Raw genomic sequence first — 26,707 nt, 5'->3', positions numbered from 1 at the left:
TAATTATATCATCTGTCCAACAATACTTCAGTATAAATGCTTACAGTGCTGCACTCAAAGTTATTCTCAGAGGCAGGGGTGGGTTTCCACAGACACGAGTTTCTAATATATGCTCACGTGGGCAACAGATGTGTGTTCCTGCCATTTCGTGGTGACGTCTGAAAAGTCTTCCTTCTGACTCTGAGAAGGAAATCTAAGAGAACTATGATTCATTCTTTTTGCTGGGGGAAAAAAACGTTGTCATCTCAAGGAAAGCTGTATCAGTAATCAAACACTGATTAAAATAGAGAAAAGTTTTTCCTCTGTTTAGGGAGTTCCCATTGGAGTTGTCAAGCCCTATCTATCTAACTCAAGTTATTCTGAACATACATCAGAGGGATTAAGATTCAGGGACATTTAGAAAATTGAAAAACTACCGGAGCAAATTATGTCATGTGGCAGTAAATAAGGATATCCAATGGTCCCTAAGATGTTCTCAGCATTTCAGTCTAGCATTTGACAATATCTTGAAAAATCCAGCTGCGTTGGGAACAAGGAGAAGGTAATAGGAACTTCTTGAGCTTGAGAATCAGACTGACCTGGGTCAAATTCCGATGTTTCCACTGAGCAGTCATTGGACTTTGGCTGATTTCATTAATCCTCCCAGAGATGGCTCTTTATCTGTAATGTGGAGGCAAGAATTCCTACCTTATCGGAGTGCTGTGAAGATTAAATGATATAGCTATAAAATAACTTAGTGAGTTTGTTCAATTACATTCGGTCATCCTCTATTCCCACTAGTATTTCTGGTAGGCTGCAAGGTACTGTAGGCACTCCAAAGGAAATTCAAATTAGCAATTATTCGCAACTATTATCCTTTCCATCATTTATTCCTTTTTCTTTCATTCTTATTCTCTCGTCTAGTTTTCCTCCCTTTTATTTTTATTTCAGAAGTGCCAAAGCCTCAGTATAACACTTTAAGCTCTTTGAAGTAAAAATATTATACAAATGTAATAAACAAATATGTGGTAATAATAGCAAAATGTCTCTTACCAGATGGGGCTTATCAGCTACTCTTAAATTGGAAAGCCCACATACATAATTCTAAAGTGGGTTGCTTCTTTGGGTTAATCATTCTAGAAAGGTCTCAAGCTCGACTGGAGTTAAACTCTTCCATATTATGATGTCATATATATCTGTGTCTGTTGACCCACTGATTTGATTCAATGTGCAATTAGTAATGATGCACTTTATTACCCAGCAATATCTGAGGTATCTTGGATATTGTTATTTGCATATTTTTGTTTCAAAATAAAATTCTGCATTTCTCCAAAAGACAAAAGGGAGAGTTGGAGAAACAAAAGCACATAAAATTGACCTTTCTTTTATTCTTATTCTCTCTCCCAGCTTTCCTCACTTTTATTTTTATATCAGTTTATATATACTGATGTACAATGCATATACAATAAAACCATTTAATAATACTAAAAAGACAGAGATTTCTGATCTGGGTTTGAATGAGTCACCTCTCCTAATAAAATATCCCCATTTCCTGATAGAAATACTCGTTAAAAGAGGTGAAAAATTTGATTCAGATGCCCACAGATTTCCTGGGACATTTGTCACTTTCTTCTGACACTTCCTTGGCAGGAATTACAAGATAGTGACCTAAGGATAGATGCAGTCATGTGTTCCTTTCGTTTTGTATTTTTTTTGGTAAAGGGTTCATTAATTTTCCCCTTAGGTGGTTTTAATTTCTAACTTCTTATTTACTCCTTTAATTGGGGGCCCTCTCATAGCGATTGCTGTAGATATAAGAGCAAACCTAAGATTGTTTATTTCCATGAGGATGACAGTTTCCCCAAGGCTGTGATCATATTTGGATCAAAAGGGATAGTGCATGTGCCAGAAAAAGGTATGGGGGAGCAAATTAACCATGATTTTACTGGCAGCAATGGTAGTAGTTCAAGTTAAATGAATTCATTCTCTCTTTTGGCCAAAGTAACTTTGTAAATGGTTGGTATAATATTTGCATTTATTGTCCTTTTTGAATGCTGTCCTTCAAATCTGCAATTGGACTGGCTTGCTTTTGGCATTTTGTTTTTAAAGGCTCTTTTGAGGCCAAGTTAATTTCCACCAAGATTTCCTTTTGCCTCAAACATTCCATCTCATTTTACCTCCTGCGCTCGGTGCTCATTACAGCATGATTGACTCAAGGATGAAATATGGCCGCTCATAAAGGTATTTTTTATCCCCTAATAGACCTCCTCAACCCTTCATCTGATTTTACACATATAGTAAAATATGCATGGAAAAAAGTAGCCTACAAATGGTCTGCTTCTCCCTGAGAGTTGCTGACTTATTTAACCTTCATTTGAAAAGACAGATTTTCCCCCAATTAGACGCATTCCTATGTATAACAGTGCGTGAAAGAGGAGGCCCAGGTAAGATGTATTATCAGGCTACCTGTCTCTTGATCCATTGGAAATTCCTTGGGGCCTTTCAAAATGTGATACCTCTTTTAAAGAAGAAATTATATCAAGTTCAATTGCCCTGGTTTTATTGAGCTCATGGCACCCATAAGTACACTGTAAAAGGGTTATGGGCTGATGTGGCCAACTACAAAAGCTATTACCTGGGCTAAGAAGCTGGACATTCAGGATGAAAACTTTGAAGACACTCTTCCTGATTGCCCTTTCCCAAGCTCACAAGCTCTCATTCAGAGTCACAGGAGAGGCTAAACATCTTGTGGAGGAAAGAATTCACTGGGAGCCTCCTGCCATTGCTGGCAATTTTATAGTTGAGTGAGACAGTATCGCAGTGTGTGTTAGGGACCAGTCAGGGAACACCCAGGTACCAAGTTCCAATGCTGGCAGTCTGCATTTCATTAGCATACTAATAGCAATCTGCTAACTGGGCCAGATGGGAGGTGGGAGGCAACCTGAACTGATCCTGGGGAATTGTGCAAATTGCCACATAAATTTAGTGTGCACATGGACTCAGCTTGAGACTCTTACTTATGCCACCAAGTCTCATTTGTATGTTTCTGGCTTTGTGTCAACTCAGGTATTTCCTGAAATTCAAAGGACAAGATACTGTACAGTCCAGATTTCAGCCTTTCCCCATTTCTTGAGTGACCAAGAGATGCTCAATATGTTTACTTTATATTTTTCACTCATATGTTCACCTGCTTTACATTCATCCTAGTACTGTCCTCCAATTTCTTAGGGAAAGAGAGAGGAGGAGAGCTGAAGTTTGTTTTTCTCTTTTCCTTGAGATGTACTTTGCGTACTAACTACTGGATGTGAATGAAAGGAGAAAGAGAGAATGGGTCATTAATTATTTAGTAAACTGAAGGTATGCAGGGGAGAATTCAGAGCTGCAGGAGGATTTTTGAAAAATGACCTAAATCGGAGATCCTAGTAGGCACATTAAACATGGGAGAACTTACTGGGGCCACCAGAAAGCAAAGTGATGGAGTCACTTTAGGGCACAGAGGAAAAGTACACTGCCACTGAGAACAGAGCAGGGAATCATTAATTGCACACCACACCCCATCTCTGCATTATACTAATCTTAGAATACTGGGGGTGGGTTGGTCATCAGGAACTCATGGTTGTGGGCAGCATATGTGGTTCTTTTCCCATGTACTAAATATGTATAAATTATCTCATGTATGCCTCAAATAATAATTCTGGAGTACCGTTACCCGCTTTTAAAATAAGAAGAAACTAATTTACTTGTCCAAGATTTTACCTTGTAAGCAACAGAGATGGGATTTTAATCCAGGCAGAGTAATATCGTATCTTAGGTCCAAGGAGTTGGTTATAATCACCATGCTATACCTTCCTTGCTAACACCCTAAATATAGACTTCTAAAGACTAGAGGGTAAGATCATCTGATAAAACTTATCAGCCTGGACTGTACTGCTAGGTTCTGTGTTTTACTAATGCCTACCTGCTAGGGCTTCAGCAGGACCTTGTTCTAGGTGGCTGGAACACGTGCACAGTTAGGAGAAGGACAAGCATCCAAACATGCAGATAAGGAGGAAGGTTTCTTACAATAAGATGAGAGGAAAATAATAGCATCTCTGCGCCAAGAATCGCTGGCTTACAGAGTGTTAGAGACAGGAGTCACCCCTAGTGCCATGTTCTAACTCAGGGTCATTATATTTTTGCCAGGATCAAAGTATCCCAAATGACACTTTACAACTGCATCAATGAGCATTTATAATTTCTGCCTCTATTTATAGGGAGTTATCACAAGGCTAAAATATCCACTCTGATCTTAGAGCTGACATGTTGAAAAATCAAAACACATCAGCTCATGCCATGAATAATATCTGTTTAAACAGTAAAGCAAATAACCTTTGATTAGTATGGCTGGCATTAATTTAGACATCACACTTCTGTCAGTGTTTAGCTGTACAAGACAGTTACAGAAGCATCAAACATGTCTCTTTAAATAAAACAAGGAATTCAGCTAAATCTTGAGTGTTAAACTAAATTAACTGAATCCAAAATAGATTTCTGATCTGTTGATCCCCTGCTCACAAGTTGTTCAGAATATCCTAAACTTGTAATTATCTCTCTAAGGCTAGGAACCCTGTGAACAGGAAACTTTAAAAATCAGTTGTTTCTTACAACCTAAAATTTATCTAAACTATCAGATGAAAACCCACAGATTAATAGTGATAGCTAATATTTTTAAAGCACTAATTGTGTGTTAGGTGATCTATTAATTATGTCATCTAATCATCATACCCATCTTAGGAAGTAACTTAAACGTCTAATACATGCTTAAAAATTGAATTGACGTTTGGAAATGATAAGGAAATTACAGAAGTATCCACAGCCAGGTGGTGGTTGAGCAGGGCCTGGGACCCAACTCTGTCTGACTCAGGAGTCTATGAATTAGCCTTTGTGCAAAATGGAGTTTTGTGTGCCAAAGGTCAGGAAAATGTCACTTTTCCTTATGAAACCCCAGATCTCCTTCACACTACATGGAAATGGCCTCCTTGCTTCTTTGGAGATGTTTGTTCCTTGAAAGCAGGGATTCTGTCTTTCCTCTCAATATCTCAAATATCAGCATAATTCCTGGCTCATAGTAACACTCAATAAATAGGTGATGGGAATGCATGAACAAATGACAAGCTTTGTTTATTTGTTTCTGAAGATCACCAGATTGATACTTTTAAAATTTTATTCCATTCACATAACTGATCTATGTAAGAAGATCTACACCTACATAATAACCCCTCTTAGAGCAGCTCACTTTTGTCAAGCACTGCTCTTAGCACTTACACATATTATCTCTTTTAAGCATCAAACAAAGGTGTGATATGCCACTATCACCCCATTCTGAGATGCGGTGAGGGAACTGAAGCAAAGTTAAGCAACTTCTCTAGGACCATGGAGTGAGAAGTTAAAAACATGGTATTTGAACACAATCTTATTTTCGAGCCTACCGACCCAACTACTGAACAATATTTCCCCTGAAAGCCCAAACTACAGTTTATAGACTTCCCGGTATTATAACTCCCCTATTTTCACTAGGCAAATGTTGAAAATTGTTGTATGTGAAGTCACAAAACTTATCACCATTTACTATATATTAGCAGGAGCAGAAATAAAATGGGAGATAAATGAAAAAAACATTTACTCAAATGAGTTGAAAATTTACATTCACACAAAAACCCGACCAGAGAGGCAGCAGCTTCATTCACAATTGCTAAAAATTGGAAGCAACCAAGATGCTCTTCAGTAGGTGAAGAGACAAACAAGCTATGGTACATCTATACAATAGAATAGTATTCGCTGATAAAAAGAAAGGAAATATCAAGTTATAAAATGACATGAAGGAACATTAACTGCATATTGCTAAGTGGAAGAGATAATATGAAAAGATGATGTAGTTGATGATTCCCAAATATATGACGTTTTGGAAAAGACAAAACTGTAGAGACAGTTAAAAGATCAACGATTGCCAGGAGTTAGGGAAGTGAGGGGGTGATGGATGAATAGTTGGAGCACAGAAGAACAGGGGATTTTTAGGGCAGTGAAAATATTCTGTGTGATGGTGGATATGTGACATTATGCACTTAGTAAAAGCTATAGAACTTATAACACAAAGAGTGAACCCCAACATAAACTATGAACTTTAGTTAATAATAATGTATCAATATTGGTTCCCCAATTATCATCAATCATAAAAAATGTACCATACTAATGCAAGATATTAATAATAGGGGAAATCGTGTATGTGTGTATGTGTGTGTGTGTGTGTGTGTGTCTATGTGATAAAGAAGAGGGCATATGTGAACTCTGTACAATCTACATAATTTTTCTGTAACCTAAAACTGCTCTAAAAAATAAAATCTATCAGAATTTTAAAAAATAAATGAATTACTTAATTAAAAAATTTAAGACACAAACCATTCAGGTGATCTAGAGTGTTCTTGAAGACATGGACCTTTCTTCTTGATAAGGTTAAAGAGTTTCTAGCAGCTCTCAGCTTAAATACTTGGTTATAATTTTTCATTTAAAGTTAAGCTTTAAATAGTAAAAAGAAAAAAAATGCAGCATCTAGATTTATTGTTCTGAAAAATTATACACAGAAGAAGCAAACCAAAGTAATGAAAAACATTGTTGAATACCTATTATGTGCCATGCTCTACTGGGAGAAAAAAATAATTATTGGTCTTAAATATAATTCCAGGACAAGAACAATTTGCTGAGTGCTCACAAAATGTCATGCCCCATGCCAGAATAGAGGACCAAGGCCTAGCTGTTGTCCTGGAAAATCCAGCCATGGAAGTAGAAAGGAGATATCAATAAGTTTATCTACTACAGCCACTAGGCACTTGATTAAAACACAGGCAGGTATAGTGGGTTGTAACAGAAGAGAAGCTAGCTCTCAGAGAGCACATAGCCTTACTAGGATGATGAGACAAAATCATGGAAAAGAAAATTACACAAAGACAGGATGTAATCCAGAGACAGACTACATAGCCTTCCATAGTTGTTCTGCATAATCAATTCAACTGGGGTTGGAATATTCCACAGATAAATGGAAACTTACACTTTATAATTAATATGGATGTTTTATCACTTTCTGCATAATATCCTACGTATGGTGCTTGTCTTGAACTAAATAATTTCATTACAAGTCATTTTAGATTTAGGTAGTTAATTCAAAAACATTTTGCTTTAAAATATAGAGGTCAGAAAAATAGATGTTAAAATCTAAAAATAGATGTCTCTTAAGAGACATTGAAGATTTATGGGGAAACTGAAGTGAATATTGATAGATTAAGAATGCACTTTGCTTTGATTCCATCACAAATCCTTCAGCTCTAGTCCTTTTTTGAATAAAAAATTTAACAGACAGAATCCAAGCCAGGAAAAGAAAAGCCTATGCAATAATTCTTTGGAGATAAAGGAAACAACAGTGGTAGAGGGTAGCAGGGTATTTAATTTCAAAATAGGTGAACATTGACTTTGAACCTCCAGCGATAATAAACAAGGTCTAAACAGCAATGCTACAACCCAAATGAAAAAAGAATTGCAATGTTGATTCATATGACAGGATGGAATGGCCCTTTAATGAATTCTACACTGTACCTGTCACAAAGAATTGGTACTACATGAGCTCAGAGCTATGCCTTCTGTCCCCCAGACCAAGTCTTCCAGAATGAGGAACTTTATGGGATTTGATTAGGGATTCTCCAGGCAAATCATAGGGAAACTAAAATGAAATGTTATTTTTGTACAGACACATGACAGCAGGATCTAGATTCACAAACAACACTGAGGAAAGAGGAAAGACTGCATCAGAGAGTTAACATGGATTTATATTTTAAATTGTTCTGCAACAGGCAAGACAAGGAAGAGAAGGAAGGGGTTAAGGTAGGGCATCCTAGAGGGACAGAGGAGATAAAAATGGAAGCGAGAAAATTTTGGTCATCTTGTATGGGAAGGGTTGGGAATATGTCTGGAAAAAAATGGAATAACAGCAGCAAGATGGTTCAGGGCCCCATTGCTCCAGGCTTCTGGAAGTTTTGAAGACATGACAACCATGGAAGATAAAAATGTCAGAAAACCAAGTCACCCTGTGTCCAGTGGCTAGAAGAAGAATACAGCTCTCATTTGTATACAGACAATGAATCTTCCTGGCAGAATAACCTTTCCCTCCTAAGGGAACAGGGCAGGCCATTGACCTTCAGTTAAGAATTATCTTGAAGGGCAGGACAAATGAGTAACCTGGAGATGGCTAGGAGCGGAAGAGCTGGTGAAGGAAGAGATAAATCCTCCTTCTGAGAGTTACTTGTTCATTTTTCTTCATCATAGATGCTTTCCTAAATAGTCTGTCAATAGCTGACTTCAGATTCCTGCTGATTCCTTCTCTGAGACTCTCAGATAAGATAGTCAACTGGACCAACTCACAAGATGAGCCCCTTGTCCATCCTGAATCTAGTCTCACGTACCTCCTCAAGCAACCCCAAAGATACTCCTGGCTCATGACCACGTGACCAGGTGATACACAGCAGGTAGAGAATAGAAGAGACAAAGAGAAGAAAGAGAAGAAGAGGGGAGAGTGGGAGAGGCAGAGGGAAGCAGTGGTTTATTACCCTTTGGCAGTCTTTCATGCCCTCAGTGGGTTTCACTATTACCTCAAGTCAGAGGAGTTAGCACATTGCATGAAACTATGATCTGGGGAAAGGTAATTTTGTACTGTATCTATTTCTTTTTTTGTAATGCATCTCCCATCAATCATGATGGTCTCAATGGTAACTCTGAGCCTTTACCAATGATCCAACTGTCGGTCTAGAGATACTTAGTTTTATTATTTTTTACTTATCCTTTTATTGGAGGTCTATAACGATATGATATAAATAGGTAACATTCACAATTATCTTTAAAGAAAGCAACCTCATACTTTTCATCAGTGATATGTTCTAAAATGTGCATAGTTAAGGAAAGCTTTTATTTAATTCAAATACCTTATACTCCAAGACAGCCTTCTTCTACATAGATATTTGGTGATTGACCTTTGCACTGCTTATTTGAAATTACCAATGCGAGCTGTGACAGTAATCCTCGGGCCCCTACTTTGTGAAGCCCTGTGCTACAAAGCACTGATCAGTCACTCAGTTTCTTCATAATGTCTTATGGGTACAAGGTCCTTTACCAGATGCTTTCTTTCTCATATCTCACCTTTTCTAACTAGAAGGCATAAAGGAGAAGAATTGGAGATCAATATCAAAACCAAGAAAATCTGAAAATATATCCAGTCTAGCATTGTAGAAAGAGCAGTGGATGGGTAATCAAAGACCTATATTGGGGTTCCAATAGGTCATGTAGGTGTACAACCTCGAAGATATTCTTAACTTTACTACATTTTCTAAAAATTGGATTCCAACATATTTGCTTGTAGTTTTCAACTACTTAGAAAGTCTTTGATGTGCTTATTAAAGTACAGATTTCTGGGACCTAAACCCAGATATTCTGTCCACTTGATCTTTGATAGGACCCAGAAATATGGGTCCTATCCCATGTTTTGTGGAAGCAGCTCTTTGTTCACACATTATCTACAGGGTTATCATGAAGCACATCAAAGACCATGTAGGAGTTTCTCATATTATAACATAAAAATTGTTCCTGCTTCTATTCTGAACATTTTTCTTGTTGATTTATACACTTCAGACCTTGGTTTTGAAATCTCTGAATGATTTAATTGATCATATTCATGTTTATAATTTCCTTCCCTGTTCTCTTTATTATATACTTTACTACTAAGGAAATGTAACACTTCTATTCCTCTAGTGCAAAATGACCCTTCTATTTTTATATTTAAAATAAAAATTTGGGGCTTCCCTGGTGGCACAGTGGCTAAGAATATGCCTGCCAATGCAGAGGACACGGGTTCAAGCCCTGGGCCAGGAAGATCCCACATGCTGCGGAGCAACTAAGCCCATGCACCACAACTACTGAGCCTGCGCTCTAGAGCCCACGAGCCACAACTACTGAGCCTGCGTGCCACAACTACTGAAGCCCGGGCACCTACAGCCCATGCTCTGCAACAAGAGAAGCCACTGCAATGAGAAGACCATGCACCACAATGAAGAGTTGCCCCCACTCACCGCAACTAGAGAAAAGCCCGCGCGCAGCAACAAAGACCCAACGCAGCCAAAAATAAATAAATAAACAAACAAACAAACAAATAAATAAATAAATAGAATTTTAAAAAAATGAAAATGCAACCTATAAAAAAAAATAAAATAAAGATTTGTTTACATCTCTGCAACTACTCTTACTTTGCCTTCAGAGGCATTCTTTTAATTACTTAAACTAAAAGAATTGGGATGTATAAGGGGTGATGTGGGAGAGGAATTAGAGGAAGTTTTAAATATAAGAGTACAGATTTATGCCAAAATATTAGAGAAGGTATAGAATATTTAATGGAGAAACACACTAGTAAAAATGGGCATCTATTTTTCACATTACAGCTTGGTGATATGTATTAGATGCTTATCCTATTCTTTTTTCTTTTTTAACATCTTTATTGGACTATGATTGCTTTACAATAGCAAAGTGAATCCTCTATACATATACATATACATATATCCCCATATCTCCTCCCTCTTGCATCCTATTTTTTTAAGTGATAAAAAGAAGATAAATTAAGGGAAGAAATCTGTGACATGATTTTGTTAGCAAACCTTTCACTTGCCTTTTGACATATAATTTTAACACATTCCAGTGACCTCAGTATCATTTATGATTTGTTGAAGATGTAAAAATAAAAAAGAAATGTAAGGTTCCCTAGAGGGTATTCTATTTGAGTTATAATGCATCTTAATGTTCTGTATTATACAACTATTAATAAGATGCAGATATTTTTCTTATATTGAAACATGAACCATTCATAGAATCAACACAAATATATTGGCAGAAAGGTAACCTGAGCTTTAACATACTGTAAATTGAAAACATACTTCAAATCTGAAAGACATCTAAAACTTACTAGGATTTTATAGGGCTTGTCATTTAGATGAACTCAATGACATGTACCATAAGATTCAGATATCCTGTGATTTATAACATGGATTTAAATGATCAGGATGATTTATCATCCCCTACCCAAACTCTGGAAACATTTCAAATAGATATAATTTAAAAAGCGGTTTTTATCTTCTAATCTCAGTGTGACAGAGAGTGTTCATAATGTTTTGATGACGAGGTGGAGAAAAATTTTTACTTCAAAAAATGAATTCAGGAAATAGTGTAATTAAGCAAAACATATGGGGTGATATAATATTACTGGCAGTCATCCTAGGCATCAATTTTGAAGTTAACTGAAAGTGAAGGAGTTCTGCTGTAACAAGAAAAAAAGAAACTTTTTAAGAACTTAGACACATGAAATTTACAGCTCTGAGTAATAGAACTTGCTGTACCTACATCATCATCTCTCCGTGGATACTAAACAAAAATTAAAATTAAAATCTCCTTTGTCCCTTTTTTTTGTCCAAGGATAACTGTTGACAAGTTGGAAGATCAGGAATTAGTGGGTGGGTAAAAGACATGTTTCAGAAACGGAAACTTCATTTCTCAGGACAGGGAGCTGGAAGCAAGTCCTGAACCTATTTTGAAGGAAGCACAATTTTGTCTCCTTGGACCAGTGTCCAAATGACATCTGAAAGCAGTAGGCTGAGAATGAGAAGCATGTAACTAGGATAGTGAAAGGCGTAGCAGCCTGAAATGTCAGACAAGCCAGAAAGAATTTTTAAGAATTAAAACTAAAAATAAAATTTAAATACTAGTGTGGCCAAGGCTGTAGGAAAATAAGCATTTCTACATAGTTCTGGTGGGAAACTGATTTAAATTTTCTAGAAGACAATTTTGCAATTTATCAAGAGATAACTTATGATACTGTAATGTTCCCTTTGGAAAATATAATGATGCAGTAATTAAGATGTATGTATATTTTAATTGTAAGGATGATTATAAAAATTCTTATAATATAGAAAAAAGAGAAACAGCCTATTTCCCAAAAGACGGTATTCTGGAATAATTTTACTTTTATGACATTATAGATTGTGAAGTGACTATAATGATGTTGTAGAAGCTTATTTTTTATTTAGAAAGAAATTTATTATATCTTGGTTGGTGGAGATAGAAAAAGGGCTTAGCAATAGGCAGAGTATGGTATAATTTTGAATAAGAGAAAAAAAAAACGAATACCATGCATGATAAAGTATTCAGAAGAATATAAGCCAATCTGTGAATTGCTATTTTTATTACATTTATAGTACACATCAGAAACTGAAAAATATTTATTTGTTTCGTATCTATTTCACCAATTAGAATATAAGCTCCATGAGTTCAGAGACTGTGCTTGCCTGGGTCACCAATGTACTCCAGTGCCTGACATGGTACAAACTCAGACTTCTTTAAAACTTTATTGTTGTTGTTTTATGTAAAATTTAAATTAGTGTTCACTAGACCTATGTTGATCAAGTGAATAAACCTAACAATGTTATATCTAATGATGGAAACTTGTAACTAGAATTTTGGTTATTTCTGTTTTCTTATTTCTGGTTGCTACTATCCTCTGACTTGTTTCCTATAATGATATATTACATGCCATGGAGAGAAAAGCATCACAGTCAAGCCAAGAACCAACTACAGATGGTTAAACCAAGCATAAACATACAGGTCAAGACTCAGATGAAGGGAGATGAGAAGCACCTGAGGACCTGGTTCTAGATACCACACTATTTTTCTTTTTTAACAGTTGGGAAACCAATATTCTTCTTTTTTTTTTTTTTTTTTTTTTTTTACATCTTTATTGGAGTATAATTGCTTTACATGTTGTGTTAGTTTCTGCTGTACAACAAAGTGAATCAACTATAAGTATACATATATCCCCATATCCCCTCCCTCTTGCGCCTCGCTCCCACCCTCCCTGCCCCACCCCTCTAGGTGGTCACAAAGCATTGAGCTGATCTCCCTGTGTTATGCAGCAGCTTCCCACTAGCCATCCATTTTACATTTGGTAGTGGAGATACCACACTATTAAAATCAAAGTTAACACACGAGTAGTGTTATAAAAATATGAGGGATTTTTAAAAGGGTTCACTAACCAGTCATCTCAACAAATCAGCAACAAAGTCATCATCATCATTGCTGTCAATGGCTGTGAATATTTTATTGATGGGTAAAATATCAATTTCTAAACCAATTCCCTGCACATATCAGAGCTGCTTCTGAACATCGACTCTTACAGGTAACCCTCCAAGTAATATAGTGGTGGAAAACGCTATTTTCCTTATGGAAATAATATCCTAATGGACATCCTAAGGAACATGATTTCTGAATTGGAACTAAACACTAAGATCAGAGTGTAATTAGAGAACAAGAGCCAGGATGGGAGGGGGATTAACAGAAACAACCAACAGATTACGTTAGAAGCTACAATGGTGATATCATGTGCTAATGGCTTTCTCTGTCAATCAATTTTTCACTAGTAGTGAAAGTGAAATGGAACCATCCCAAACCTTCATGTCACAGGAATAGCAGCTAGAGGAATTGGAGCAGTTTAGTCTATAAGACTATAAGAAAACACCCAGAAGGGACATTTCCTCACTTCAAATACACAGCACACCAACACATGGAAGACATTTTAGACTTTCAAAAAATATGTCTAGAAAGGACAAAATTAAGACCAATGGTTGGAATCCCAAGAATACTGCCTAAAGTTCATTCCAACGTATAATTTCTAAAGTTGGAGATGATCTACAGATGCATTATATCCAATTTTCCTGCGTTTTATAGAGAACTGGGAAATACTGATATATCTTCCTCAACAGGTTGAGAAGAAGAACCTCAAGCGGAAAAGTATGATTTCCTGATGGTCTTGTGATTTCCTCAGCCATAACAGAGTACCTGGCACACTGTAAACCCACACCAACTATCCCAGGCATAAGCAGAATTTTCCCCATCACTGGGAAATTTCTTTCCCACTTTCCCTGGCTAACTCCTAGGTCTTGATTTGGATAGTACCTCCTTCTAAAATACTCACTGATTTCAAAATCTGGATTAGAACCTCCAATAGCATCCTCTACTTCCTGTGTTCTACACTAGAGTGACTCAGGTTTCCTAATTTTCTTTCTCCCTTACTAAACTATAAATTCCAGGTGGATAATTATCATGTCTATCTTTTTTATTGAATAAATTTGGTATGTAACATTGTGTAAGTGCTACAGGGTAAGTTGCAACACTATCCAGTGACAAGACTTCCAATTATCTTTGAATATCTCTCCAAATTCTCTAAATAGTTGTTTTTGTACACATTCATGGTCCCATAATAATTTTTAAATTGTATTTAAAGTGTGTGTGTATGTATGCACACACACACACACACACACACACACACACACACACAGCTACATAGAGCAGTTATAGGATTCATTATAGTTTAGAGGACCATGGTTTCCTAATTTTCTTTCTCCCTTACCAAACTATAAATTCCAGGAGGATAAGTATCATGTCTATCTTTGTTTTTATTGAATAAATTTGGTATGTAACATTGTGTAAGTTTAAGGTGCCCAACGTGTTACTTTGATACGTTTATATATTGTGATGTAATGTGATTGCCATTGTAGTGGTATTTATCATACTGCATAATGATATTGTACAATATCACTGTCTATATCACTGTACTGTGCATTAGATCTATATGGCTTATTTACTACTGATTACAAGTTTGGAACTGTAAACACCATCAATCTTATTCCTCTTCCACATCTCCTGGTAAGCACCATTTTACTCTCTGTTTTTTAAAGGTTTAACTTTTTTAGATTCCACATATAAGTGATATCATACAGTACTTGTCTTTCTCTGACTTATCTCTCATAGCATAATGTGCTCAAGGTCCACCCATGTTGTTCCAAATGGGAGGATTAATTTTTAAAATTTTATATCTCCATTGCTTAGTATAGAGTGCCTGCACATAGCAGGTGCTCAATAAATATTTGTTAAATGAAAGACTAATTGTTAGCTATTTGCAAGGCATGAATCAATAAGCTCTCAGAAATCTGAGTCTGTGTTTTCTCTTTCAAACTCATGCTCTGGCACAGAAAGCAATCTACATGGTGAGAAGGATTAGATTTAATTATTTTTTTAAAATTGTTTTCCCTAATACATTTCTTATACCTTGGCATCAGTATGCAGTCACTCTCTCTCTCTCTCTCTCTCAAACACACACACAGAATAAGCTCTTATCTTACCACAAACATTTTCTTGAAGAACACAGTACAAACAGGGTGTTCACCTGAAATGTTATATGGAGCAGTCTGTCATCCTGTGTCTGCTTGGCATTCACTAATAGTTATGCAGGATGTGGTCCACAGAACCATGTGGCTTATTTTGGCTATCACTTACACTTTGAGTACCTTTGGTAATTGGCTGGGTTGACAGAAGCCACCAACATCTCATATTAGATGTTCCAATGGGTGCATCATGTGTTGATCGCTTTCTCTGTCAATTCATTCTTGTTGCCCAGTAATGAAATCGATGTGAAACTATTACAAATCGGTAGTTCATCAAATCTAAAGCAAGATGGACAGACTATTTCTTCTGAGTGGGGAATATTCCACGTGGATGTTCTTTACCCCCTGTAGACCCAGACACATGCACATTTTCTGGCAGGAAGGGGAAACATAATGAAATGAAAAGGTGTAAAATATTTTCCAGTATATGAACACTGTGTGTATAAATTCATAATCTGATAATTCATAAGGAACTACAGCCAAAGCTGTTGTGTGTTTCTTGTTGTATCTGGTACCTGCATCACTCTGCCTATAATATATATGAAATATTACATTTGTTCTGAAATAAGTAGCTATACTTCTTGTGGCTTTCAGACAAAGAGGAGATGGACTGAAGAAAACATGGAAAAATGGGTAGGGAGGTTGAAAGTGAAGGAAAGTCAGTTAACTAAACAGTGGATGCTAGAGTTTCAGACAACCATCTGAGAAGAGAACATTGTATAGAAATAGGGTTCAGTGGTCTCCTCCCACATCCAGTACTGAGAGAGTCTTAATTTTCAGGATCCCAATGGCAAACTGGATTTCACTATGTGTTTACACTCTGCTCTTTTTTGTCTCTACTTGCCAATGTAATAAAATTTGGTATCACATAATGCCCTGATTGTTTGAAAAATACTTATTCTAGATGTTTCAATAACAAGTTCATATTTTTGAAGGGTATTTGGCATTTTTTATTTTCAAAACGATTTGTCTGACCCTTCTAACTACCCTGTAAAGTTGGCCAGGCAGATATATTTTATTCCCATTTTAGCAGAGAAAACTGAGACTTATGACTACAGAGTTTACTGATGACAAAATGGAACTAGAATTCATATCTCCTGACCCAGTTCAATATTCTAGCTGTTAATTTTCCAGAAGATATAACATCTAGAAATATGATAAGAATTCACTTAGACAATTGTCAAATTAGGAACATAAAATCTTCACTTTATCAAAATAGATAACAAAATTTATTCATTTTTATCTCTCTTCCCCCAAACAATAATCAATCCAAGACCATCCCAAATGGGTCAGAGAGCCGATGTACATACAAGGGGCAAAGGAAAGAACTAACACTTTTGGAAAATCTCTTATGGACTGAGTTTAATACCAGGCATGTTAAAGGCAGTAAGTAACTTGTCTTAATGGCTGGTAGAAGGTAGATCTGTAATAATAAGGCCAATCCCATCACACCACATTACCTCCAGTCTACTCATAATGGCCTTAGCAGAAAGCATTTTTGCAACTTGTTGCCTATTATAGATAATTAATCTATTATTCAGTTGGAAACAATCTGACCCTAGTCCAGGCTGAGTTTTGTGATGAAGTTGAACTTAGGTGTGAGTTACAATGTGGATGATCTTCTCACCATATGACTTGACCCAATATGCTTACGTTTTCTGGGTGTTATTTTCATCCTATAAAATGAGTGATTTGAATAAAATTATTTACATTGTTTATTCTAGCTCTAAAATCACATCATATAGTTTTAGATAGTTCCTTGACATGTGATATACAGTATAAGCTAAGTGGTTATGGTGGCATGTGTTTCCACAACAGCTGATATCATAATTAGGCAGGAATTAAAATGCCAACTTTAGACAAACCAAGTTTGTAACCAAACAGGACCCTATGAGGCCTTCCCAGAAGAGACTCCCACCTATGTCCTCTGCCTGCCTTTTGTCTGTAGAAGAACTTTAGTCAAAGAATAAATTTAATCAGAGAAGTGAGAAAATGTAGAAAGAAGGAAAACAGTCAAACAATACAAAATAATAATAATTTAACCATTAAACAAAGACAAGGACCTTTAATTCTTCCTCAAGGACTATAGATAATATTCTGAGCCATGTCCTTTGAGATGTTTTGCAGATACTGAAACCCCACCAGGTGGAAGAAGTTAACTGTATGCTGCCCACAAGCTCATAGACCCCAAACCAGTTGGAACCAGAAGGTTGATGATGCTGACTCCTGATTACCTCACCACCGACCAATCAGAAGAAGGTCCACAAGCTGACCACGCCCTGCTCCTTGAACATTGTAAGACTCCTCACTATCCTCTCCAGGGCGGGACACACAGTTTTGAGGGCATTCGCCCACTGTAGCCCCTTTTGCCTGGCAAAGCAATAAAGCTAGTCCTTCCTACTTCACCCAAAACTATTTCTGCATTTCTATTCGGCACCGGTGAACAGAGGCCGAGTTTTAGCAACAAGTTGGCTAGTCACAGATTTACAGTTAATGTTACTAAACAAGTCACAAATATAACCTAGAAAACAATATAGGTTCCACAAGGTGTGATGAACATTAAAGAACACATTTCAAAATCATCATTTATCTATATTTTTAAATAAGTTATACAGAATAAGATCATTTATTTGCTGACTAACGCTGATACGCTGGTTTCTATAAACAAATAAACATTAGCATAAGGCCAATGTGGCAAATGACAATTGGACAGTCAGTGTCAAATTGTGGAATCACAGGTCAATAGAACAGAAAAAACCAATAGAACAAAGACTTTAGTTACTCCAATTTTTTTTTCCCTCTATTTGAAAGAAACCAGATCTGACAGTCAAAGTTTCAAGATGGCCTTTTGCTTATACTATCAGAAACAAAATACTAATCAGTGTCATAAATCTTAGACATTGGGGTAAATCAAGCTCAGTCTCTAGGGATGCAGAAAATGAAGTCCAAAGAGGTGAAGTGATGTTCAAAATTATACAGATTTGGTTCGATTTGGTTCCCAGAAAGAACCTCCACTCTCCCTATTTCCAAAATTCAAGGCCAGTGAAATTTTTTCCACTACACCCTGTGCATTGTTTTCTATATCAGGTTTACAGATTCTTGCAACAATAGCCCTCAAGGTTTTCATGGCTCCTTTCCACAGTGACTGGGTGTAACCGTGTGCCTTGCATTGTTCAATGAGACCAAAGCATACAGGATACGAGCAGAGACTTTAAAAGTGCTCGTGCATAGGGTCACTTCCATTCTTTGTGCTCTTAGATTCTGTTGGCACCACGTGAATAAGCCCAGTAAGTCTAATCTGCTGACTGATGGAAAACTTGAATCCGAGATGTCCTTGTCATACCACTTCACCTCCAGAATCCTAGTTGACCCACAGGTGGCCTGAGATGCATGAGTCCAGCTGAGATTAGCAGAATATGGCTTAATTGAGCCCTGCCCAATTGACCCACACAATCAAAGCTAAATAAAGAGTTGTTATTTTAAGCTACTAGATTTTGTGGTGATCTCTGAAATAGTGCAAACCCACAGATATAATCAGGGAACGGCACCTTCCCACCAGTTACCAAGCCAGACGTTTTGACTTCTCGCTCTCCCTCACGATTACCCTCCACAGAAAATGATGCATCCAGCTCTGCAATTCTGCCTCATAAATGACTCAGTCTGACTCATAAATGAATGCTGCTTTCCTCGTAATTCCTCTGCCTCTGTCCCAGCCCAAGACGCCATTATCCCTTGCCTGAATTTGTTTCATCACACAGTCTGTCAGCTAGTAGTCCTGTCTCCATTCCTGTTAGCCTCCAATTCATCTTCCACTCTACGGTCAAGTTCTACAATTCATATCTGACAATAATATCCCCTTGTTCAAAATTTTCAATGGCCTTCCGTTATTCTTAAAATACAATCCAGACTTCAAATCATGGTGAGGAAAATATTCTCCTGTTCTTTTTAGTACAGAATTTTTCTTTCAAAGTTTAAGTGAGCAGGTATTCTGCCCTCTGAACTGGACGTACCATTTCCCAAGGTGCTCATGTTACCAATTTCTCAACAATGGAATATAGACAATTGTCAGTTTCTTAAAAGGAAATTGTGTATTGTCTATTTCCTCACTTCCTCCTGCAGGGTGGAAACTAGATGTGGTGCAAGGGAGCTAATAGACTGTGTGACCATGTAGACAGCACCCTAGGGAATGAAGGAGCCCCAAGAAAGAAGGAACTTAAGTCTCTAGATGATCAGGTTGAGTAGAGCTGGCTACCCACAACAGATCACTCACCTTTCTTCGTATGCATGCATGAGAGAAAAATAAGCTTCCATTTTGTTTGAGATACTGTATATGAGGTCTCTTTTTAGAGTTTCTTAGTTATAGCCTAGTGAATATACATTATTTCCAAGGATTGCCACATATGGCTTCTGTCACTGTGTGGGTCCCACTATTTTCCAATCTCCTCTTCACCCTCTGAAGCTATAATCATCAGCTATTTACTTTCTAGAACACCCACCAAACATTTTACCTGAGTCTTTCTTCTTAGTCAATGCTTTTCCACCTCTATCCTTCCTCTTTGTCTGACTAAATGCTACCCAATCTTAGGCCTATAGTCAATATTTTTCCTATAAACCTTCCCTATTGTCTCCCAAGTCTGGACAATTTTTTCCTTTCATGTGTGACTATCATATTCTGACTCATTCTATTAAGGCACAGAGCACATTATTTTGCATCAGTTTGCTTGTCGCTGACTAAATGCTAAATTTTGTAAATGCAAAACAATGTCTCTTTCATTCACCATCATGTGTCCAAATGATAGTGTGATGCTTGGTATGTATTGGGCATTATACATATTAATTGAATAAATTAATGAAAAAGTATGAAAAAAAGACTGAAAAGAAATGTATTTGAAAATAAATAGTAGTTATTTCTAGGTAGTAGGGATATAAGGGATTTTTAAAATTTTTGTTTATTTCAGTATTTTCCAAAGTCTCTCAAGGGTGCATATGTTACTTTCATAATCACAAACCACAATATAACAAAATAATTTTTCTAAAGTATATATTGGAAACAAAAGCTGACTTCTAATTTTGATTTACACACAACCATGAATATAAACATTAACTGGATAAAATATACTTCTGCCTACTAGTTAGGACAAATATTGTATGCCCAGGTTAGCAGCAAGGAAATCTGAAATACTGTAATTGACCAATTTTGAAGTTCTATCCCCGGAGAGATGAAGAAAATCAATAGGGGCTGCTTCTCCCTTTCTCTAAGACGAATTTGTGTGTAATAGGAGATACACTGCGGATGATGGATGTGGGCTACATATATTCCCTTGGAGCTTGTTTGCAAAGGCTTATTTGTCCTGTCTTCCACCTAAGTTTTCATAAACGCTTTAAGGATTAGAGTTGTTTTGCAACTGAAATTTTACTCTCTGGAGAGACTGTGAGAGAATGTTATGGTCTAGTCTCAGGACATTTGCATAGGATTGCATTTTATAATTGAAAATGTAAAAACTACCCCATTTATTCTAGCCTTTAGAACAAATTAGTAAATGTCCAGCTCATGTGGATTTGAGAAAACAGAGCATCTATTGGAAGTATTTGCTCCTCACACGTGGGACCAAACATCAGACATGTTGATTTCTATGTCAGCAGCTGGAAGATACTCTATTGTTTTCCTTTTTACCCTTGAAATAGTTAGGATGATTTGATTGATTTTGGTTGGTGTACATTCACTTTTGGATTTCCCCTTGCTAAGCTCATTCTTCAGGAAGGTAATGTTTCATTGCATTGAATCAAAGGAAATCTCCCCCCAAATCATCAGTTTAATGAGGACTGGTCATTCATTCTGATGAGTTTTCCTCATTTTCTCTCGGAATGAGGACAAATGTCACAGATACATTATACACAGAAAAAGGCTGGGCTAAGGCGAAGGCAGAAATTAATTTAATCTCCTGCTCTAGCTTCAACCACCTACATCATTCAAACCAACAACAGCAACACAAAATTAATAGCTCGACATACTTTTGTATTCAAACTTGAAATATGGTCAGGCAATTTCAACCAATTCAACATGCAAATTCAATCAGTATAAAGAATCCATTAGCGATTGAGGCCAATTTATTACCCCAAGAAATATAAACTCTTTGTAACTGTATCACACATTCTATACTTATAACTCAGCTGAAGAGCATGAAGGAATTGGCAAAGAGGATCAAAACACTGGGAGGATATTTATTAAAAGTACACTTAAAATATTAATTATCAACTTATTTTCAGTCATTGGTTATACGTTCAAATAAATTGCAGATAATTCACTAATATTACTTTGATAGATAAAAGGAAGAATTATACCAATCTACTTTCCATAATCTTATTTCCTTGTGTTAAAACCTTACCATATTCTACTACCAAAATGGAAAGAAATGCAATCTATCAGATTTGAGATTCCTACTAAATCTTCGATGAATTGATGATTTTCAATATAATAAATTGATTATTTCTATGATAGGAGTCAGAACCTGAACTCTGAGATCTTTTGTTGAATTTTTCCCACAACATTTCAACTAAAATTGAGTTAATGTATAACAACAAAACAAAGCAAAACAAAATGTGTTTGGGGTTTGTAAGGGAGTTATTACACATTGAATTAAATCATACACTTAGTATTTAATTTTCGTCTACAAAATCCTTTTCTAGAAACTTCCCTCTGTTTAAACATTTCTAATATCAGGAACTTTACTACTTTTAGAAACAGTTTATTCTATTCTTGGCCTATTTTATCTTTGTATCAAGTTGTAAAGTTATTTACTTGTCATGTCACTTGAAACTCAACAGCTTGGTGGGGGACGGGGGACTCTATAATTAAGCTGTAAACATTACAATTTTTAAATAAGGATATAGACTAAGTCATTTTAGTAAGGGCCAAAGTTAGTAAGTGCAGAGTAAGGTCTAGAACAGGGGTTGGCAAACTATGGCCCATGAGCAGCCTGTTTCTATAGGCCAACGAATAGCTTTTGCATTTTAAAATTGTTTGAAAGAAAGAAAAAGTAATATTTCATAGTACATGAAAATGTATGGCATTTACAATTTAATATCCATAAATAGAGCTTTATTGGGACACAGCCACATTCATTTGGTGACATACTGCCTATCGCTGCTAGCGCACCATATAGAGTTGAGTAATTGTGACAGACACAAGTGTAAAATAGTTTTAACATCTAGCTCTTTACAGAAAAAGAAAATTTGATCCAGTCTAGAAAAACGTTGTCCAATAGAAACATAATGTAAAGCATAAATGTATTTTAAATTTTTTAGTAGCCACGTTAAAAACTATAAACAGAAATGGGTAAAATTAAATTTAATAATATATTTTATTTAAGTCAAAATACCCCAAACATGATATCGATTTTTAATCAATATAAAAATTATAAGTGCAATATTTTGCATTTTTTTCACATAAAACTTTAAAATTTAGTGTGTATTTCACATGCACAGTACCTATCTATTCAGTCTATCCATTTTAAGAACTCATGAACACCTATAGCTGGCAGCTACCGTATTGAGCACTGTAGGTACAGATGATAGGTCTTCTCATGTTCAGTAGCATCTCTGGCTACTAAATAATATGTTTACATTTTATTGAGTTCATGTTTCCTGCCCTATTCTCCTGATTCTCCCCTTTCCTGCTGGAGGCCTGGGTCAAGGGTGGTTTGCTGGGGTTGGGGGAGTCTCGGTTAACAGGGTGTAGAAATGAGGCACTTATTGGTGCGCTTGTAGTTCATGGCCCTGGTGGCAAAATCCTGAAAGTACACTTGTTTATTTCTACCCAAGTTAAAATTCTACATTCTGAACGGAATGTAATAATCTGGATGTTGCCTCTCGATTACAGAACAGGAAGAAATGCCATTTCTTTTGCTCTAGCGATGATTTTGCTGTTACTGTAGTCTGTCCAATTAGTTTTCTTGGCAGCTACATCTCACCATTGATTCTTATTATACCCACAGGAAAATATCACCTCTATATCTTTTTTTAAAGTGTTGCAATTAAAGCCACATAAGCCCGACTTACCCTTAAGTAGGGCTTCTTTCCGTTCTCACTTGTAGGTTGTGATTCAGAACTATGCTCACATGGAACACTGGTGGTTGACAAGCAGGACTGTGTCCTCCAGCTACAAAAACAAACAAACAAACAATGTCAGTATTCCCATTCTGAATGGGAAGAAAAGAGAAATTGATTGATCATATTGACTTCAGTTCATCTTATTTTACTAATAGTATACATTTTTCTGAATTTTATTTTTGTTAAACATCTTGATCATTAAAAGATAATAAAATCAGTGGCAAAACCTGTTACTGGAAGAACTCAAAAAATCACGCATGATTACTTAGTTCAAGCACTTTATTTTTTGCATACTTCTGTTCACAGAGCTGTGATTTTATAGTGTTTTTAATTTGCACAGTAATGTTTTAATGTAGTAAAATTATTCCCAGATTTTAAGATGGAATTAAACACATCAAAAGTGTACATCATTAAAAAATTCCATTTGGTTGTTTCAGATGATAACAGTATAGTTCCATGTGTTTCAGCATCTGAGCATGGCGAAGACCCGCTGTTTTAGAATATATTTCACTCTTCTTTGCCAGTGTTACCTTATTCTCTCTTTCCTTACTGTCTTTACATCAAACCCAGAGTGCTGAATGGATAGTGTGAAGTATGAATTCTGACTATAAAAGTGTACAAATCAGTTCCTATTTCTCTCCCTTTCAAACAATAAATTAAAGCAAATGTTAACAGTTATAGGTCTAAGAAAGAATAGTTTAAGAGTTATAAATATGGTTCTAAAACTACACTTATATGTTACTTCTCAACAAATATTAGGTACGCTCATCATTTTCCAGTGAGGCATAGACTGTGAGAAAATTCAGTGACTATAAGAACTGACAGTAATAATATAACAATGGTAGCTAAAATTTTTACGGGGTCTTACTAGATGATAATGCTGTGCAAAGATTTCACATATGCTATCTCACCGAATACTCACAACATCTCTATGAGATTACTCTGAATATTGTTCCCATTTTACAGGTGAGGAAACAGATTTATCGAAGTTGAATAACTTTTTCAAGGTTAAAAATATATGAGGAGACAGAGGAGAAGATGGCGGAAGAGTGAGACGCGGAGATCACCTTCCTCCCCACAAATACATCAGAAACACATCTACATGTGGAACAACTCCTACAGAACACCTACTGAACGCTGGCAGAAGACCTCAGACCTCTCAAAAGGCAAGAAACTCCCCACGTACCTGGGTAGGGCAAAAGAAAAAAGAAATAACAGAGACAAAAGAATAGGGACGGGACCTGCACCAGTGGGAGGGAGCCGTGAAGGAGGAAAGGTTTCCACACACTAGGAGCCCCTTCGCGGGTAGAGACTGCGGGTGGCGGAGGGGGGAAGCTTCGGAGCCGCGGAGGAGAGCGCAGCAACAGGGGTGCGGAGGGCAAAGCGGAGAGATTCCCGCACAGAGGCTTGGCGCCGAGCAGCACTCACCAGCCCAAGAGGCGTGTCTGCTCACCCGCCGGGGCGGGCGGGGCTGGGAGCTGAGGCTCAGGCTTCGGTCGGATCGCAGGGAGAGGCCTGGGGTTGGCGGCGTGAACAGAGCCTGAAGGGGGTAGCGCACCACAGCTAGCCCGGAGGGAGTCCGGGAAAAAAGTCTGCAGCTGCCGAAGAGGCAAGAGACTTTTTCTTACCTCTTTGTTTCGTGGCGCGCAAGGAGCGGGGATTCAGAGCGCCGCCTAAACGAGCTCCAGAGACAGGCGCGAGCCGCGGCTATGAGCGCGGACCCCAGAGGCGGGCATGAGACGCTAAAGCTGCTGCTGCCGCCACCAAGAAGCCTGTGTGCAGCACAGGTCACTCTCCACACCTCCCCTCACGGAGCCTGTGCAGCCCATCACCGCGAGTGTCCCGTGAACCAGGGACACCTTACCTGGGAGAACGCACGGCGCGCCTCAGGCTGCTGCAACTTCATGCAGGCCTCTGCCGCCACAGGCTCGCCCCACCTCCTCCATATTGCTCCCTCCCCGCGGCCTGGGTGAGCCAGAGCCCCCGAAGCAGCTGCTCCTTTAACCCCGTTCTGTCTGGGCGAAGAACAGACGCCCTCAGGCGACCTACACGCAGAGGCGGGTCCAAATCCAAAGCTGAAACCCAGGAGCTGTGCGAACAAAGAAGAGAAAGGGAAATTTCTCCCAGCAGCCTCAGGAGCAGCGGATTAAAGCTCCATAATCAACTTGATGTACCTGCATCTGTGGAATACCTGAATAGACAACGAATCATCCCAAATTGAGGAGGTGGACCTTGGGAGCAAGATATATTATTTTTTCCCCTTTTCCTCTTTTTGTGAGTGTGTATGTGTATGCTTCTGTGTGAGATTTTGTCTGTATAGCTTTGCTTTCACCATTTGTCCTAGGGTTCTGTCAGTCCGTTTTTTTTTTTTTTTTACTTAAAAAATTTTTTTTCTTAATAGTTATTTTTTATTTTAATTATTTTATTTTATTTTATCTTATTTTATCCTCTTTCTTTCTTTCTATTTTTTCTCCCTTTTATTCTGAGCCATGTGGATGAAAGGCTCTTGGTGCTCCAGCCAGGCATCAGGGCTGTGCCTCTGAGGTGGGAGAGCCAACTTCAGGACACTGGTCCACAAGAGAACTCCCAGCTCCACAGAATACCAAACGGCGAAAATCTCCCAGAGATCTCCATCTCAACACCAAGACCCAGCTTCACTCAATGACCAGCAAGCTACAGTGCTGGACACCCTATGCCAAACAGCTAGCAAGACAGGAACACAGCCCCATCCATTAGCAGAGAGGCTGCCTAAAATCATAATAAGGCCACAGACACCCCAAAACACAGCACCAGATGTGGACCTGCCCACCGGAAAGACAAGATCCAGCCTCATCCACCAGAACACAGGCACTAGTCCCCTCCACCAGGAAGCCTACACAACCCACTGAACCAACCTTAGCCACTGGGGACAGACACAAAAAACAACGGGAGCTACGAACCTGCAGCCTGTGAAAAGGAGACCCCAAACACAGTAAGATAAGCAAAATGAGAACACAGAAAAACACACAGCAGATAAAGGAGCAAGGTAAAAACACACCAGACCTAACAAATGAAGAGGGAATAGGCAGTCTACCTGAAAAAGAATTCAGAATAATGATAGTAAAGATGATCCAAAATCTTGGAAATAGAATAGACAAAATGCAAGAAACATTTAACAAGGACGTAGAAGAGCTAAAGAGGAAACAAACAACGATGAACAACACAATAAATGAAATTAAAAATACTCTAGATGGGATCAATAGCAGAATAACTGAGGCAGAAGAACGGATAAGTGACCTGGAAGATAA

At 37.5% G+C, this 26,707-nt stretch overlaps 1 long non-coding RNA gene across 1 annotated transcript in view; it reads right to left on the bottom strand.

Moving 5' to 3' along the window:
* LOC130708793 (uncharacterized) overlaps positions 1 to 26,707 on the bottom strand; it is a 297,111-nt gene that overhangs the window by 52,984 nt on the left and 217,420 nt on the right. Inside the window, exon 2 of the long non-coding RNA XR_009009158.1 lies at positions 23,370 to 23,469. This is a non-coding gene — a long non-coding RNA (uncharacterized LOC130708793). The remainder of the gene's footprint in view (positions 1 to 23,369; positions 23,470 to 26,707) is intronic.

The sequence above is a fragment of the Balaenoptera acutorostrata genome, chromosome 9, assembly GCF_949987535.1.
Source record: "Balaenoptera acutorostrata chromosome 9, mBalAcu1.1, whole genome shotgun sequence".
Lineage (NCBI taxonomy): Eukaryota > Metazoa > Chordata > Mammalia > Artiodactyla > Balaenopteridae > Balaenoptera > Balaenoptera acutorostrata.
This window is presented reverse-complemented; position numbering and strand designations above follow the sequence as displayed.